Below are 15,138 nucleotides of genomic sequence, written 5' to 3' on the forward strand. Positions count from 1 at the left end.
CTCTGCAACATCCGGCTCTGCATCGCTACTTACTTATAAATGCAGAAAAAACTCAACTAACACAAGGGCTCTTTTCAGAGCCACCTTATATCAAAGCACTCAAACTTCTGATTTATCTCCATTTTCACACTCTTGTAAATAGGTGTGCGCGCCCGAGTGCGCGCACTCCGCAACTTAAAAAAAAAATATATATATATATTTTCGCCTTTAAGGACCTTACTGCACACCCTGAGAAAACCTACGCAGCAAAACAATCTCTACCTTCTCCCCTTTCCATGTTCCAACGCTTTGAAATGAACAATATATTTACTCGCAGTGACAAAATGGCGGTCAACACTTCCTGATTTCCTTCGAATCGAACGTTAACAGACGTCACGCAGCAAAAAAAAATTCCGCTCGCGCGCAGCCGCTTGAGTGCGCGCACCCGTGCGCGCGTATAGATATATAATTGACTTTAACTTTAATTTTCTCTGCAACTACTGAACGTATTTACACCATTCCAAAAAAAGCGTAATCTGCGAGCCGGACTCTACAGTTTTGCCAAATTTCTTATAAATCCATTCAGCCGTTCGATCTGTAGCCGTGTCTAAACGTCCTATGGAAAATAACATAGAGAAAACACGTTTTGGGACCCCCCTTTTATCTCAGCCCCCACTTCACCAATCCCCCCCAAACTTTCAGGGAAGGAGCGCAGCGGACCGAGCCATCTTCTTTGAGAAATTCGCAAAGATTCATCCACCAGGGCCAAAGTTAATCCAAATAGAATGTTGAGGATTTCCTATGGAAACTAGGTCCTAACTATAACTACCTACTGGCGACCGCCAGTAGGTTTTATATATATATATATATATATATATATATATATATATATATATATATATATATATATATATATATATATATATATATATATATATATATATATATATATATATATATATATATATATATATATATATATATAGATATATATATATATATATATATATATATATATTAATGCTCGAAGGTGTCCACCTTTGAGTAGCACGCTAACAGCAGCTTGGTTTATGTATAGGTGAGGACGGGCATCCACTCGTAGACGCCGCTCCGTACGGGATCTGCCCGACGCGTTTCGAAGCTCCATATGCTTCTCTTCAGGGGCTTTAACGGAAGCGGTGTGCGCAACCGCCGACCCACTTCCCCATTTTATATATAACACACCCACCGATGGGAGGCTCAAATGAGACTGTGCATTCTGGGAAGTGTGGTCCGGGAAGCACACAATCAAGTCCTGTATGGACTCCACAAGTGGGCCCGTCCTCGATTCCAAGTACGACTGCTGCTTCACTTTCGTGACCCCCAGGGTACCGGGGTGGTGCATACTCCGCGGCTGGACGGCCGCGTATAAATTAATGCTCGAAGGTGTCCACCTTTGAGTAGCACGCGAACAGCAGCTTGTTTTATTAATAGGTGAGGACGGGCATCCACTCGTAGACGCCGCTCCATACGGGATCTGCCCGACGCGTTTCTAAGCTCCATATGCTTCTCTTCAGGGGCTTTAACGGAAGCGGTGTGCGCAACCGCCGACCCACTTCCCCATTTTATATATAACACACCCACCGATGGGAGGCTCAAATGAGACTGTGCATTATGGGAAGTGTTGTCCGGGAAGCACACAATCAAGTCCTGTATGGACTCCACAAGTGGGCCCGTCCTCGATTCCAAGTACGACTGCTGCTTCACTTTCGTGACCCCCAGGGTACCGGGGTGGTGCATACTCCGCGGCTGGACGGCCGCGTATAAATTAATGCTCGAAGGTGTCCACCTTTGAGTAGCACGCGAACAGCAGCTTCGTTTATGTATAGGTGAGGACGGGCATCCACTCGTAGACGCCGCTCCGTACGGGATCTGCCCGACGCGTTTCGAAGCTCCATATGCTTCTCTTCAGGGGCTTTAACGGAAGCGGTGTGCGCAACCGCCGACCCACTTCCCCATTTTATATATAACACACCCACCGATGGGAGGCTCAAATGAGACTGTGCATTCTGGGAAGTGTGGTCCGGGAAGCGCACAATCAAGTCCTGTATGGACTCCACAAGTGGGCCCGTCCTCGATTCCAAGTACGACTGCTGCTTCACTTTCGTGACCCCCAGGGTACCGGGGTGGTGCATACTCCGCGGCTGGACGGCCAGGTATAAATTAATGCTCGAAGGTGTCCACCTTTGAGTAGCACGCAAACAGCAGCTTGGTTTATGTATAGGTGAGGACGGGCATCCACTCGTAGACGCCGCTCCGTACGGGATCTGCCCGACGCGTTTCGAAGCTCCATATGCTTCTCTTCAGGGGCTTTAACGGAAGCGGTGTGCGCAACCGCCGACCCACTTCCCCATTTTATATATAACACACCCACCGATGGGAGGCTCAAATGAGACTGTGCATTCTGGGAAGTGTGGTCCGGGAAGCACACAATCAAGTCCTGTATGGACTCCACAAGTGGGCCCGTCCTCGATTCCAAGCACGACTGCTGCTTCACTTTCGTGACCCCCAGGGTACCGGGCTGGTGCATACTCCGCGGCTGGACGGCCGCGTATAAATTAATGCTCGAAGGTGTCCACCTTTGAGTAGCACGCGAACAGCAGCTTGGTTTATGTATAGGTGAGGACGGGCATCCACTCGTAGACGCCGCTCCGTACGGGATCTGCCCGACGCGTTTCAAAGCTCCATATGCTTCTCTTCAGGGGCTTTAACGGAAGCAGTGTGCGCAACCGCCGACCCACTTCCCCATTTTATATATAACACACCCACCGATGGGAGGCTCAAATGAGACTGTGCATTCTGGGAAATGTGGTCCGGGAAGCACACAATCAAGTCCTGTATGGACTCCACAAGTGGGCCCGTCCTCGATTCCAAGTACGACTGCTGCTTCACTTTCGTGACCCCCAGGGTACCGGGGTGGTGCATACTCCGCGGCTGGACGGCCGCGTATAAATTAATGCTCGAAGGTGTCCACCTTTGAGTAGCATGCGAACAGCAGCTTCGTTTATGTATAGGTGAGGACGGGCATCCACTCGTAGACGCCGCTCTGTACGGGATCTGCCCGACGCATTTCGAAGCTCCATATGCTTCTCTTCAGGGGCTTTAACGGAAGCGGTGTGCGCAACCGCCGACCCACTTCCCCATTTTATATATAACACACCCACCGATGGGAGGCTCAAATGAGACTGTGCATTCTGGGAAGTGTGGTCCGGGAAGCGCACAATCAAGTCCTGCATGGACTCCACAAGTGGGCCCGTCCTCGATTCCAAGTACGACTGCTGCTTCACTTTCGTGACCCCCAGGGTACCGGGGTGGTGCATACTCCGCGGCTGGACGGCCAGGTATAAATTAATGCTCGAAGGTGTCCACCTTTGAGTAGCACGCAAACAGCAGCTTGGTTTATGTATAGGTGAGGACGGGCATCCACTCGTAGACGCCGCTCCGTACGGGATCTGCCCGACGCGTTTCGAAGCTCCATATGCTTCTCTTCAGGGGCTTTAACGGAAGCGGTGTGTGCAACCGCCGACCCACTTCCCCATTTTATATATAACACACCCACCGATGGGAGGCTCAAATGAGACTGTGCATTCTGGGAAGTGTGGTCCGGGAAGCACACAATCAAGTCCTGTATGGACTCCACAAGTGGGCCCGTCCTCGATTCCAAGTACGACTGCTGCTTCACTTTCGTGACCCCCAGGGTACCGGGGTGGTGCATACTCCGCGGCTGGACGGCCGCGTATAAATTAATGCTCGAAGGTGTCCACCTTTGAGTAGCACGCGAACAGCAGCTTGGTTTATGTATAGGTGAGGACGGGCATCCACTCGTAGACGCCGCTCCGTACGGGATCTGCCCGACGCCTTTCGAAGCTCCATATGCTTCTCTTCAGGGGCTTTAACGGAAGCAGTGTGCGCAACCGCCGACCCACTTCCCCATTTTATATATAACACACCCACCGATGGGAGGCTCAAATGAGACTGTGCATTCTGGGAAATGTGGTCCGGGAAGCACACAATCAAGTCCTGTATGGACTCCACAAGTGGGCCCGTCCTCGATTCCAAGTACGACTGCTGCTTCACTTTCGTGACCCCCAGGGTACCGGGGTGGTGCATACTCCGCGGCTGGACGGCCGCGTATAAATTAATGCTCGAAGGTGTCCACCTTTGAGTAGCACGCGAACAGCAGCTTGGTTTATGTATAGGTGAGGACGGGCATCCACTCGTAGACGCCGCTCCGTACGGGATCTGCCCGACGCGTTTCTAAGCTCCATATGCTTCTCTTCAGGGGCTTTAACGGAAGCGGTGTGCGCAACCGCCGACCCACTTCCCCATTTTATATATAACACACCCACCGATGGGAGGCTCAAATGAGACTGTGCATTCTGGGAAGTGTTGTCCGGGAAGCACACAATCAAGTCCTGTCTGGACTCCACAAGTGGGCCCGTCCTCGATTCCAAGTACGACTGCTGCTTCACTTTCGTGACCCCCAGGGTACCGGGGTGGCGCATACTCCGCGGCTGGACGGCCGCGTATAAATTAATGCTCGAAGGTGTCCACCTTTGAGTAGCACGCGAACAGCAGCTTGGTTTATGTATAGGTGAGGACGGAGATCCACTCGTAGACGCCGCTCCGTATGGGATCTGCCCGACGCGTTTCGAAGCTCCATATGCTTCTCTTCAGGGGCTTTAACGGAAGCGGTGTGCGCAACCGCCGACCCACTTCCACATTTTATTTATAGCACACCCACCGATGGGAGGCTCAAATGAGACTGTGCATTCTGGGAAATGTGGTCCAGGAAGCACACAATCAAGTCCTGTATGGACTCCACAAGTGGGCCCGTCCTCGATTCCAAGTACGACTGCTGCTTCACTTTCGTGACCCCCAGGGTACCGGGGTGGTGCATACTCCGCGGCTGGACGGCCGCGTATAAATTAATGCTCGAAGGTGTCCACCTTTGAGTAGCACGCGAACAGCAGCTTGGTTTATGTATAGGTGAGGACGGGGATCCACTCGTAGCGCCGCTCCGTACGGGATCTGCCCGACGCGTTTCGAAGCTCCATATGCTTCTCTTCAGGGGCTTTAACGGAAGCGGTGTGCGCAACCGCCGACCCACTTCCACATTTTATATATAGCACACCCACCCGATGGGAGGCTCAAATGAGACTGTGCATTCTTGGAAATGTGGTCCGGGAAGCACACAATCAAGTCCTGTATGGACTCCACAAGTGGGCCCGTCCTCGATTCCAAGTACGACTGCTGCTTCACTTTCGTGACCCCCAGGGTACCGGGGTGGTGCATACTCCGCGGCTGGACGGCCGCGTATAAATCAATGCTCGAAGGTGTCCACCTTTGAGTAGCACGCGAACAGCAGCTTGGTTTATGTATAGGTGAGGACGGGGATCCACTCGTAGACTCGTGACCAAGATGCTTGCAGCATCGAAACGCGTTGATCAAATGCCTTCTTTTTGCCTTAAATAACTTAAAATAAATGAAATTGTGGAAATTCAAAGGGAGTGCGCCCATTTATCCTTTCTAATCGAAGGAGTAGTGTGAAGATGTTGAACGGCGTGGTTCCGCCGTAGGTGCACGCACCCGCGAAGAGCGCTCAATGGCCGGGGACTAGCGAACCAACGTGTGGAGATATATATATATATATATATATATATATATATATATATACATATATTACCTACTGGCGGTCGCCAGTAGGTAATTAAAGTTAGCACCTATTATCCAGGAAATCCGCAACATTCTATTTGGAATAACTTTGGCGCCGGTTGACAAATCTTCGCGAAATATTCAAAACTGTTGGGGTGCTCCAGTCCGCTTCTATCCTGAAAGTCTCAGGGTGTATCGTCAAGCGGGGGCCGAGAAAAAAGGGGGTTCCCAAAATGTGTTTTCCTTGGTTCAGACTCAGGCCTTTTGCTTAAATGGTATAAATCCATTCAGTAGTTCCTGAGAAAATCACAATTAAAAGTACATATATAGCTATGGCCGCGCAGGATCCGCTCACCCTCCCGATCACGAGCTGCATGCTGATTGGCTGTCAACACTCCAAATCAGGAGTGTTGGCAGCCATCTGAACCGAGGCACAAGAAACCTAAATAGAAAATGCGAAAAACGCAAAAAGGGGTCAGGGTAGAAACAACCTGACCCCCTAGGCTTGCTCAGGGGATCCCACAAGGACAAAATCCGCTCAGGGTGCGCAGATCTTGCCAATAAAAAAAAACAACAAAGCGCGGACTCCCGCGCTTGGATGATAATTAGCACCCGGGGGGGGCCAAATCCCGGTGGCATGTTCATAAAAATGAAGTGTGGGGGGGCCCAATCCCCCCACACTGCCCCGGGGACCGCCACCCCGGGGCAAAAGCATGTATAATTGCAGAGGGGCACACTGCCCCCCCACAGCCCCGGGGACCGCCACCCCCGGGGCTTATTATTATAATGTTGGGGGGCCTCTAAGGCCACATAGGGAGCAGCATGTTAACTGCTCCCCATGTGGAAAAGCAATGCTGGCTCCCGCAGGAGGCGGGGATCCGGCGCGACCGTGGGGGGATTGGAGATCCCTCAACAGTCCCCAACGAAAAGGGCCAGCCCCAGGGGATGGGGTCTCGGGGCTACAAGTGGCCCGGGAGGGGGGCTACGCGGCCCCTCTACCCAAATAATAATAAAAAAAAAGAGGCAGGCCGGCCCTGGGGGATGGGGTCCCCGGGGCCATAATAGGCCTGAGGAGGGGGGCCACACGGCCCCCCTCCAAAAAAAACAATGGCCAGGCCCCGGGGGATAGGGTCCTTGGGGCGATTATGGCCTCGGGAGGGGGTCACGCGGCCCCCTTCCCGAATTTCAGATTTGAAGAAATAAATTAGGGGGCAGGCCCTGGGGGATGGGGTCCCCAGGGCCAAAAAATGAGAGCCCCCCTTCTTAAAAACAAAAAAAGAAAAGACCGGCATCGCGCCGGAGGCCGAGCTCCCTTCTTGCAGCACTCGGCAAACGCGCCCCCTGGCACGTTTGCAGTGGGGGGGACAAATTCCCCTTGAATACTGGTGGTCCCTGGTCGCCAACTAGCCCACCAGGAACCTCCAGGATGCGTCAGGGGGCTGCGTTGCAAATAAGTGTTCTGAGGCCATGCCCCTTTTTTTCACCTCTCTGCAACGCAGCTCTGTGGCGCTTACTGAAGGTAGATGGTGGGCTAGTTGCACCCCAGGGACACTCAGTATTCAAGGGGAGTTAATCCCCCAACTTAAAATGCGCCATGGGGCGCGTTTGCACAGTGGTGAAGGGAGGGGGCGGGGCCTGAGTACACATGTGTGCAAACACACCCTGAGGCGCGGTTTAAGTTGGGGAATTAATTCCTTGTCAATCCTGAGGGTCCCTGGAGGCCAACTAGCCCACCAGTTACCTCCAGTAAGCGCCACGGAGCTGCGTTGCAGAGTGTTGTAAAACGGGGCATGGCCTCTGAACACCTCTCTGCAATGCAGCCCCCTGGCGCATACTGCAGTTACCTGGTGGGCTAGTTGGCTCCCAGGGACCCACAGGATTGAGGAGGAATTAATTCTCTAAATGTAAACGCGCCACAGGGCGTGTTTGCAGACATGTCATCTCAGGCCATGCCCCCTTCCTTCACCACTGTGCAAACGCGCCCAGTGGCACGTTTTAAGTTGGGGAATTAATTATCTTTCAATACCGAGGGTCCCTGAGGGCCAAATAGCCCAACAGGTATCTCCAGTACGCACCAGGGAGCTCTGTGTTGCAGACAGATGTTCAGAGGTCACGCCCCTTTTTACACCTCTCTGCAACGCAGCTCTGTGGTGCTTATTAGAGGTACCTCGTGGGCTAGTTTGACCTTAGGGACCCTTAGGATTGAAGGGGACTTAATCTCTCAACTTAGAACGGCCACAGGGCGCGTTTACGCAGTGGTGAAGGCAGGGGGCGGGGCCTGAGGTGATGTGTGCAAGCACGCCCTGTGGCGCGTTTTAAGTTGGGGAAAACATTCCCCTTCAATCCTGAGGGACCATGGGGGCCAAGTAGCCCACCAGGTGCTTGCAGGAAGCACCACTGCGCTGCGTTGCAGAGAGGTGGTGCAGGCCATGTCCCTTTTTACATCTCTCTGCTACACAGCTCTGTGGCGCTTACTGGATGTACCTAGTGGGCTAGTTGGACTCTAGAGACCCTTAAAATTGGAGGGGAATTATTTCCCCAACTTAAAACGCGCTAGAGGGCGTGTTTGCACAGTGGTGAAGGGAGGGGATGGTGTAGGAAAGTGGCTCCATATATACTGGACCGAAGTGAAATCAGCCGAACTACGAATTCCAATTTACTCACCTGTTATCAGGAGAGACCTCAGTGCTGCATCTTTGAGCCCAGTACTTATCCTGAAAAGTCATTTTAACCGTAATTAGCAGTAACTTGAATTTCCTTCCATAGGATATCATTGCCTGCTTTTTGCTGAAAGACTTTCTAAGTGTTGATTTAAGAAACTTACAAATATTCCTCTAAAATCAGCCGAACTACGAATTCCGATTTACTCACCTGTTATCAGGAGTGACCTCAGTACTGCATCTTTGAGCCCAGCACAGATCCTGAAAAGTAATTCTAACCGTACTTATCAGTAACTTGAATTTCCTTCCATAGGCTAACATTGACTGGTTTCACTTGGAAATTCTTCTGTGTGTGGAGTTTTGGAACTTTATAATATTCTTCTAAAATCAACCGAACTACGAATTCGAAGCACAGCACAGATCCTGAAAAAGTAATTCTAACCGTCCTTACCAGTAACTTGAATTTCCTTCCAAAGGATATCATTGCCTGCTTTTTGCTGAAAAAGTTTCCAAGTGTCGATTTTTTAAACTTACAAATATTCCTAAAAAATCAGCCGTACTACGAATTCCGATTTACTCACCTGTTATCAGGAGAGACCTTAGTGCTGCATCTTTGAGCCCAGTACTGATCCTGAAATGTAATTCTAACCGTACTTACCTGTAACTTGAATTTCCTTCCAAGGCTAACATTGACTGGTTTCACTTGGAAATTCTTTTAAGTGTGGAGTTTTGGAACTTTAAAATATTCACCTAAAATCATCCAAACAAGGAATTCTGATTTACTCACCAGTGCTGCATCTTTTAGCCCAGCACTGACCCTGAAAATTAATTCTAACCGTTCTTACCAGTAACTTGTATTTCCTTCCATAGGAATCCATTGTCTGGTTTTCAGCAGAAAAGTTTCTAAGTGTCTATTTTCACAAACTAAAAATATTCCTTACAAATCGCCTGTATGACTTAAACGCATTATTTCTACTGTTTACAGGAGATGCACCAGTGCTGGATCCAGGATCCACCTCTGAGTAAGAAAAAGTAACAATAACACTACTTACCTGCTAAGTGAATTTCCTCCCATAGGATAACATTGGTGATTCTATGTGAAAACATTTCTGCCAACTTTTAAAATACAATAATATTCCTTAAAAATCTCTACTGTAACCAAAACGGTTTTACTCAACTGTTTACAGGTGATGTCCCAGGACTGAATCTAGGATCCAGTCCTGTGGTTAGAAAAGTAATCCATAAAGTAACTAATTGCATTTAACTAGAAATTCACATTGAGCTCGATGTTGCATTGTGTTTGAAATTGTGTTGCCCATTGGAACAACTGTAACTCCTGTACTTAAAAGTCTATTGCCTATTTGCAAAGTATTTAAACTAAAGTAATTCATTCTGAGAAAGTATATTTTGTAATGTAATGTATAATGTAATTATAATGTAATTAAAAAAATAAAATATATGAAAATAAATAGTTTAAAAAAATGTAGTAAATCAGTATCAAAAAATATATAACAATTAATACATTTAAAAATTATCATTTACAAAACCTTTGAAATTTACTGAAAAAAACATAGGTTTCAGACATGTTATAGTTAGGAATTAGCATTTAAAAAACCTTTGAAAGTCACTGAAAAAACCATAGCTTTCAGGCATGTTATAGTTAGGAATTAGCATTTAACCACTTCAGTGCTGCGCGAATTTCGCTGCAGTGCTGAAGGGTTTAAAACCGTATTGGCTCATGACGGAAATGTTCCGTCATCAGCACCGGAGCACCGACGCTGATGACGGAACCGTTCCATCATGAGCATGGAAGGGCTTAAAAAACCTTAGAAATTCACTGAAAAAACCATAGGTTTCAGGGGTGTTATAGTTAGCTGGACATTTCACTCATACAAAACAATTGAAATGCCTCCGTTATAGTTAATTCTACTAACTATAACTCGCGCTCCCGCAATCCACTGCTGATGATATCACATAATACATCATTCATGACATGGTCAGTGACATCACTGATGACATCTCAAATGACATCACTGATACAGGCTGCAGGTGGTGCACCAGAGGTTGCAGAAGGGAGACCAATGATAGCAGAAGTAAGTAGAGGTGTAGGAGGTCATAGGGGCACCATCGGTTCAGCTCACCAAGGCCTAGGGGCTTCGGGTGCAGAGGTGACTTACGAGGTCAGACTATTCTTGCCAGTCACGGTTAGGGGGAGCCTCTGGATTCACACCGCAGGTGCCATCGTAGAGGTCAGGAGAGGTCAGCCAATGCTGTACTCGAGGTCAGGCCTGCTGGGGAATCTTCACTGGGCAGGTGGCCACTCAGACTCGGGCCGAGGGCATCAGGTGCAGAATGTGCAGGAGTCGCGGGTCCAGCTGGAACCAGAGCCCATGGAGTAGATTTCTTCTGGACAGATCTGTTGTCCACAGGAGATTGAGGCCTTTTTCTAAGGCATAAGTTCTCCCAAGGTTTTCAGAAGTCGCTGGTTGCAAGATAGGTAGCAGGTTCGTCAAAGCTGTAAACAGGCCAGTAGGGCTGGGGCCAAGGCAGTCATCAGCTTCAGTCTTCTCTGCAGGGATGTCTTCTTTCTTCTTAGGTCATCACAAATCTAGCTTTTAGGTTTGGGGGACCACCTAAATACTAACCTTAGGGGAGTAGCAGGTAGGACCAATGGGCACCTTACCTGGGGTGTCTATACTCTCAATTATGACACCCTCCTGTTGGAGGGGGCATAGACCTAGCCCTGATTGGAGGGGTCTCCCCATCTTGAAGATGGCAGGGCCTGAAAGATGTGCTTCACCTCATCTCCCCCACCTTAGGGGTAGAGTTGGAACACCTCCTTTTCTTCTAGGTTTTCACACTGTTTGTTCCATCCAAAGTGGGGGTGTAAATCAGGGGCTGTCATCTGCTTCTAGCAGCAGAGGCTGGGGGTTGCATTACAAAGGAGGCAGGCCTTAGAATCTTCCCTTTCGAGCACTGGCCTATCCTGGGGTAGTAAGTGTGACACCTCTGCCCAGGATGGGTATTGTTTCTGGTCCAAGAGAGCAGAGACTCTCCACCCAGGGTTGAGAAACATGTCTGTGTGTGACAGGCTGCCTAAAGCCAGTCCGATACGACACCTGGGTCGGTAGGTTTCCGGTGCCTTCTGAGAACATGGTTTAATAAATATCACACTTGTACACATGTATCAGTGTGGATTATTACAAGGAGTTGTTTGGTAACAAACAGTCCAGGTTTCAGTGAAGCCATCATGGTGCTGGGGAACTCGAGTTGTCAAGTTCCCAGCCTATGTACTCCCTATGGCTACCCTGGCACTTAAAATAAGGAATATACCCTAATGCTGTAGGGCATATCTGCTCATGCAGATATACCCCCACATTTGATACAGTGCACCTGAATTAGGACTGGTAAGTCGTGCTAGAGGGGTGACTTGCCTATATCTTGGGCGCTAGTTGGCATGGCACACAGGCAGTGTGCTATGTTGACTTTGGTGTTTGTCTGCACCAGGCCAAGCATGCTGCAGTGGCAGTCTGCATGGCCTAGGTGAGGGGTCCCTAGGGGACACTCTTCAGTCCTAATGCACCAGGTACCCATGTACCTTTTCTTAGGGACTTACAGGGGGGCTAAATGGCCAATTGTGGATCCGTTTTAGGCAAATAACACTGGTATTGGGAACCTGGACAGCAGGGACCCAGTACTCTACAGTCACAGTGCATCAAAACCCAGGCAAAAAGTGGGGGATACTGCAACAGGACCCCATTTTCTCACAACCACCATATTGGTTGCCAATCTAGTCTCTACTTGAAGTAGACTATTTATTCAGAATGCTGGTGCGACTGCACCGCTGGCATTCTGAAGGAGGACCTAAGGCAAACCTGTCTACACCCGTATGCGCCCCAACCGTGCACAGCGCTTGCCATGCTGCTGGTTGCACATCAGAGTCCCAGGAGACCCACAATGTTAGTACGAAGTCTAGAACATGCTAGTTGAGAGACTAGTTACTGCACAAATGTAAGCAGCTCAATAACCTATCACCCACACTTACCCCCACTGAGACAGGGATAAGCCCTCGTCTGTACACAAACACAAAACCACCCGCCATTATGAGATGCTGCCTACTAAATATCAGGTCCTTAGTAAAGCATTCCACAGACATTAATCTGCCGCTAGAAACTGACAATTGGGACCTACTGTTCATAACTGAAACATGGACCACCCTTGACTCGGCCATAGTCCTAGGCGAAGAATGTCCTCCGGGCTTTAAAGTCCTTTATAAACCACGTATCAACAAGAAAGAGGGAGGAGTGGGTATTATCTTCAATAAAAATGTAATCTCTCCACACACACCCGTGATGAACTAGCATGCCCTAAAATACTTGGATTTACCATAAAATCTGGAAGGGTCACTGTTTTTACTGGGGTTGTATGCTACCGACGCCCAGGCACATATCTTGCATCATTACTTGGATACCAACACACTGCATCACAGGTTAGATACACAATACCACATCACCTCTCTCCTCACAAATAATGAAAGAAACTTAAACTAATAAAGACAAAATATAACTAACAAAACAAAATAACGAAAATGAACAAAATTACAGTTCTCAATAAATACAGTCCTGTAAGCGGAGTAGGGTATTTGTTGAACGTTGTGGCCTAGCAACACTCTCCTGTGTAACACCTGTTCTAGTCACATTCTCTCCATTGGGCTGACATTTGGCAACCCTACTCAAATCCCCAACTCTGTGGTCATTGGTTTTCACCGCAATTTGAAAAACCTTGATGACCCTGCACGGTTGACTGAACTTGGAGTTTTCCTATCTTTTCTGGGTCACTTGATCTTTACTCAATCTGCTATATTCACAATAGTACTTTTCAAAGCTTTACTTTCATAAAACCACCTTTTCCTTTTCTCAATTCCCTCTCATTCCCGGTTTTTCCACCCCGCCGTGCTCCCAACACTTTCATCCACCACAGACGTTTTGATTGTGACCCAAGAGGGTGTTATTTCAGTATTTGCAACTCTTCTTTTAAATAAACGAAAATGAGCCACACCCATTGAGGAATGTGGTGTAAATCTTTTTTTCTTTATTTCTTTATTAACATTTTCCTTAATGCAACATTAATATAATTAACATTTGCAGGTGTTGGAGGCAAAGTTTTGCTAACATTGACATATATAGGCATCGATACTTACGACAGCAATACATGTGTCACAATTTTGTACTCATCAACTCCCCCACGTCTCTGATACAAGTTTCAAGTTCAAGTTTTATTTATTTATGATAACGGAACTCTGTCGAGATTCACATAACAGTTTATCAATAAAAAGAAAAAACGACATTAATTACATAATTAAATAGAAATGTCAGTACAATGTTAAAAAACATTTAAAGAAAGAGAACAGTTTAAAGCAAAACATTTCGTTTGGGGGATTAAACATAGCTACAATGAAATCATAAGCAGTAAAAATACCCAACTGAAAACACAGAGGTTTTAACCATTTACGTCTGTGTACCATAAGGGCTGGGCAAACAAAAACAACATGGTATAGATCCTGGGAATAAAGTTTACAAAAATCACAGATATCTGTACCACCATGCCATTTAAACAATAGACAATTCAATGGAAGTAAATCATATCTCAACAAAAGAATAAATCGCCTAACTGCATGAGGAAGATTCCAACCTAAATATGGCTGAAGTTTTTTAATTTCGCAAGAGTTACCGAAGGGGAACATTCCTCTCTTAGATTTTCGGATCATACTGTCAGCTCTAAAACTCAACTCCCAAGACGTAGTCTTTAAAGATAACTTTAGTTGGGGAGCTGATAATGTAAAAAGACTTTGTTCATCTATCTGTAATAAAGAAATTGCCTGTCTAAAGTTCCTTACAATAGAGGAGTAGACATTATAGGAACCCAACAACTCATTTGTTATTTGAAACCTCAGGGAGCCAGGCTTTCCTTCAGCTATATTAAAAACCCAACACACCACACTCGCTACTGCCTGGGACCGTGCACTGCGCAAACCAAATTCTTGTCTTAACGAAGACGTAGAGCTTGCAGTATTTACAGTGGCTAAATTACGAAGAATTCTTCCTTCAATAGAATCCAAGAATTTCCAGCATGCCATGTCCACTATTTCCAGTCCGTAGATTAGGGATGCGGGGATTTTTGCCCGATAGACTTCGAGCAATATGGAAAAATGCCTCCGACCTGTCGCTTTGTATAAGGAGATAAGACTCTTCCCTTGAGCGAGAGCTTTCCTACCATTTTTCTCTGTATGGGTTTTTTCTGATAGATTACTCGTGACTATCTTCCCAAGAAAGGGGTAGGATTTAACTACTTCTAGTCTTTCACCCCCGACAGACCAGTAATAATCGTTGTATTTAGGTTTTCTCCTTCCACTGAAGCACATTATTTTACTTTTTGAGGTATTAATTTTTAAGAAATGGGCCTCGGAGTAGGAGTTCAAACCTTTTAAACGACTATTCAAACCCTTTGGGGTGAGATCCAGAATTAAAATATCATCGGCATACATTAAGCATGCAATGGGTGATCCCCCTAATACAGGGGCAATACCATTGCTAGTAGATAATATGGCTTTAGGTAAATCAGCAATGTATAGGGAAAATAACAGGGGCGCCAACAGGCAGCCCTGTTTAAGCCCATTATTGGTAGGTATTATCCTGGAAAGTCCTCTAACACCACCCATTAAAACTCTGCACCAGGTGTCTGTATGGAGTGCGATAACTAGTTTCAATAAGCTCGGCGGCATTCCTAACTTTATTAGCTTACTCCA

This window comes from Lissotriton helveticus, chromosome 3_1 (genome assembly GCF_964261635.1).
Source record: "Lissotriton helveticus chromosome 3_1, aLisHel1.1, whole genome shotgun sequence".
In the NCBI taxonomy this organism is placed as follows: Eukaryota; Metazoa; Chordata; class Amphibia; order Caudata; family Salamandridae; genus Lissotriton; species Lissotriton helveticus.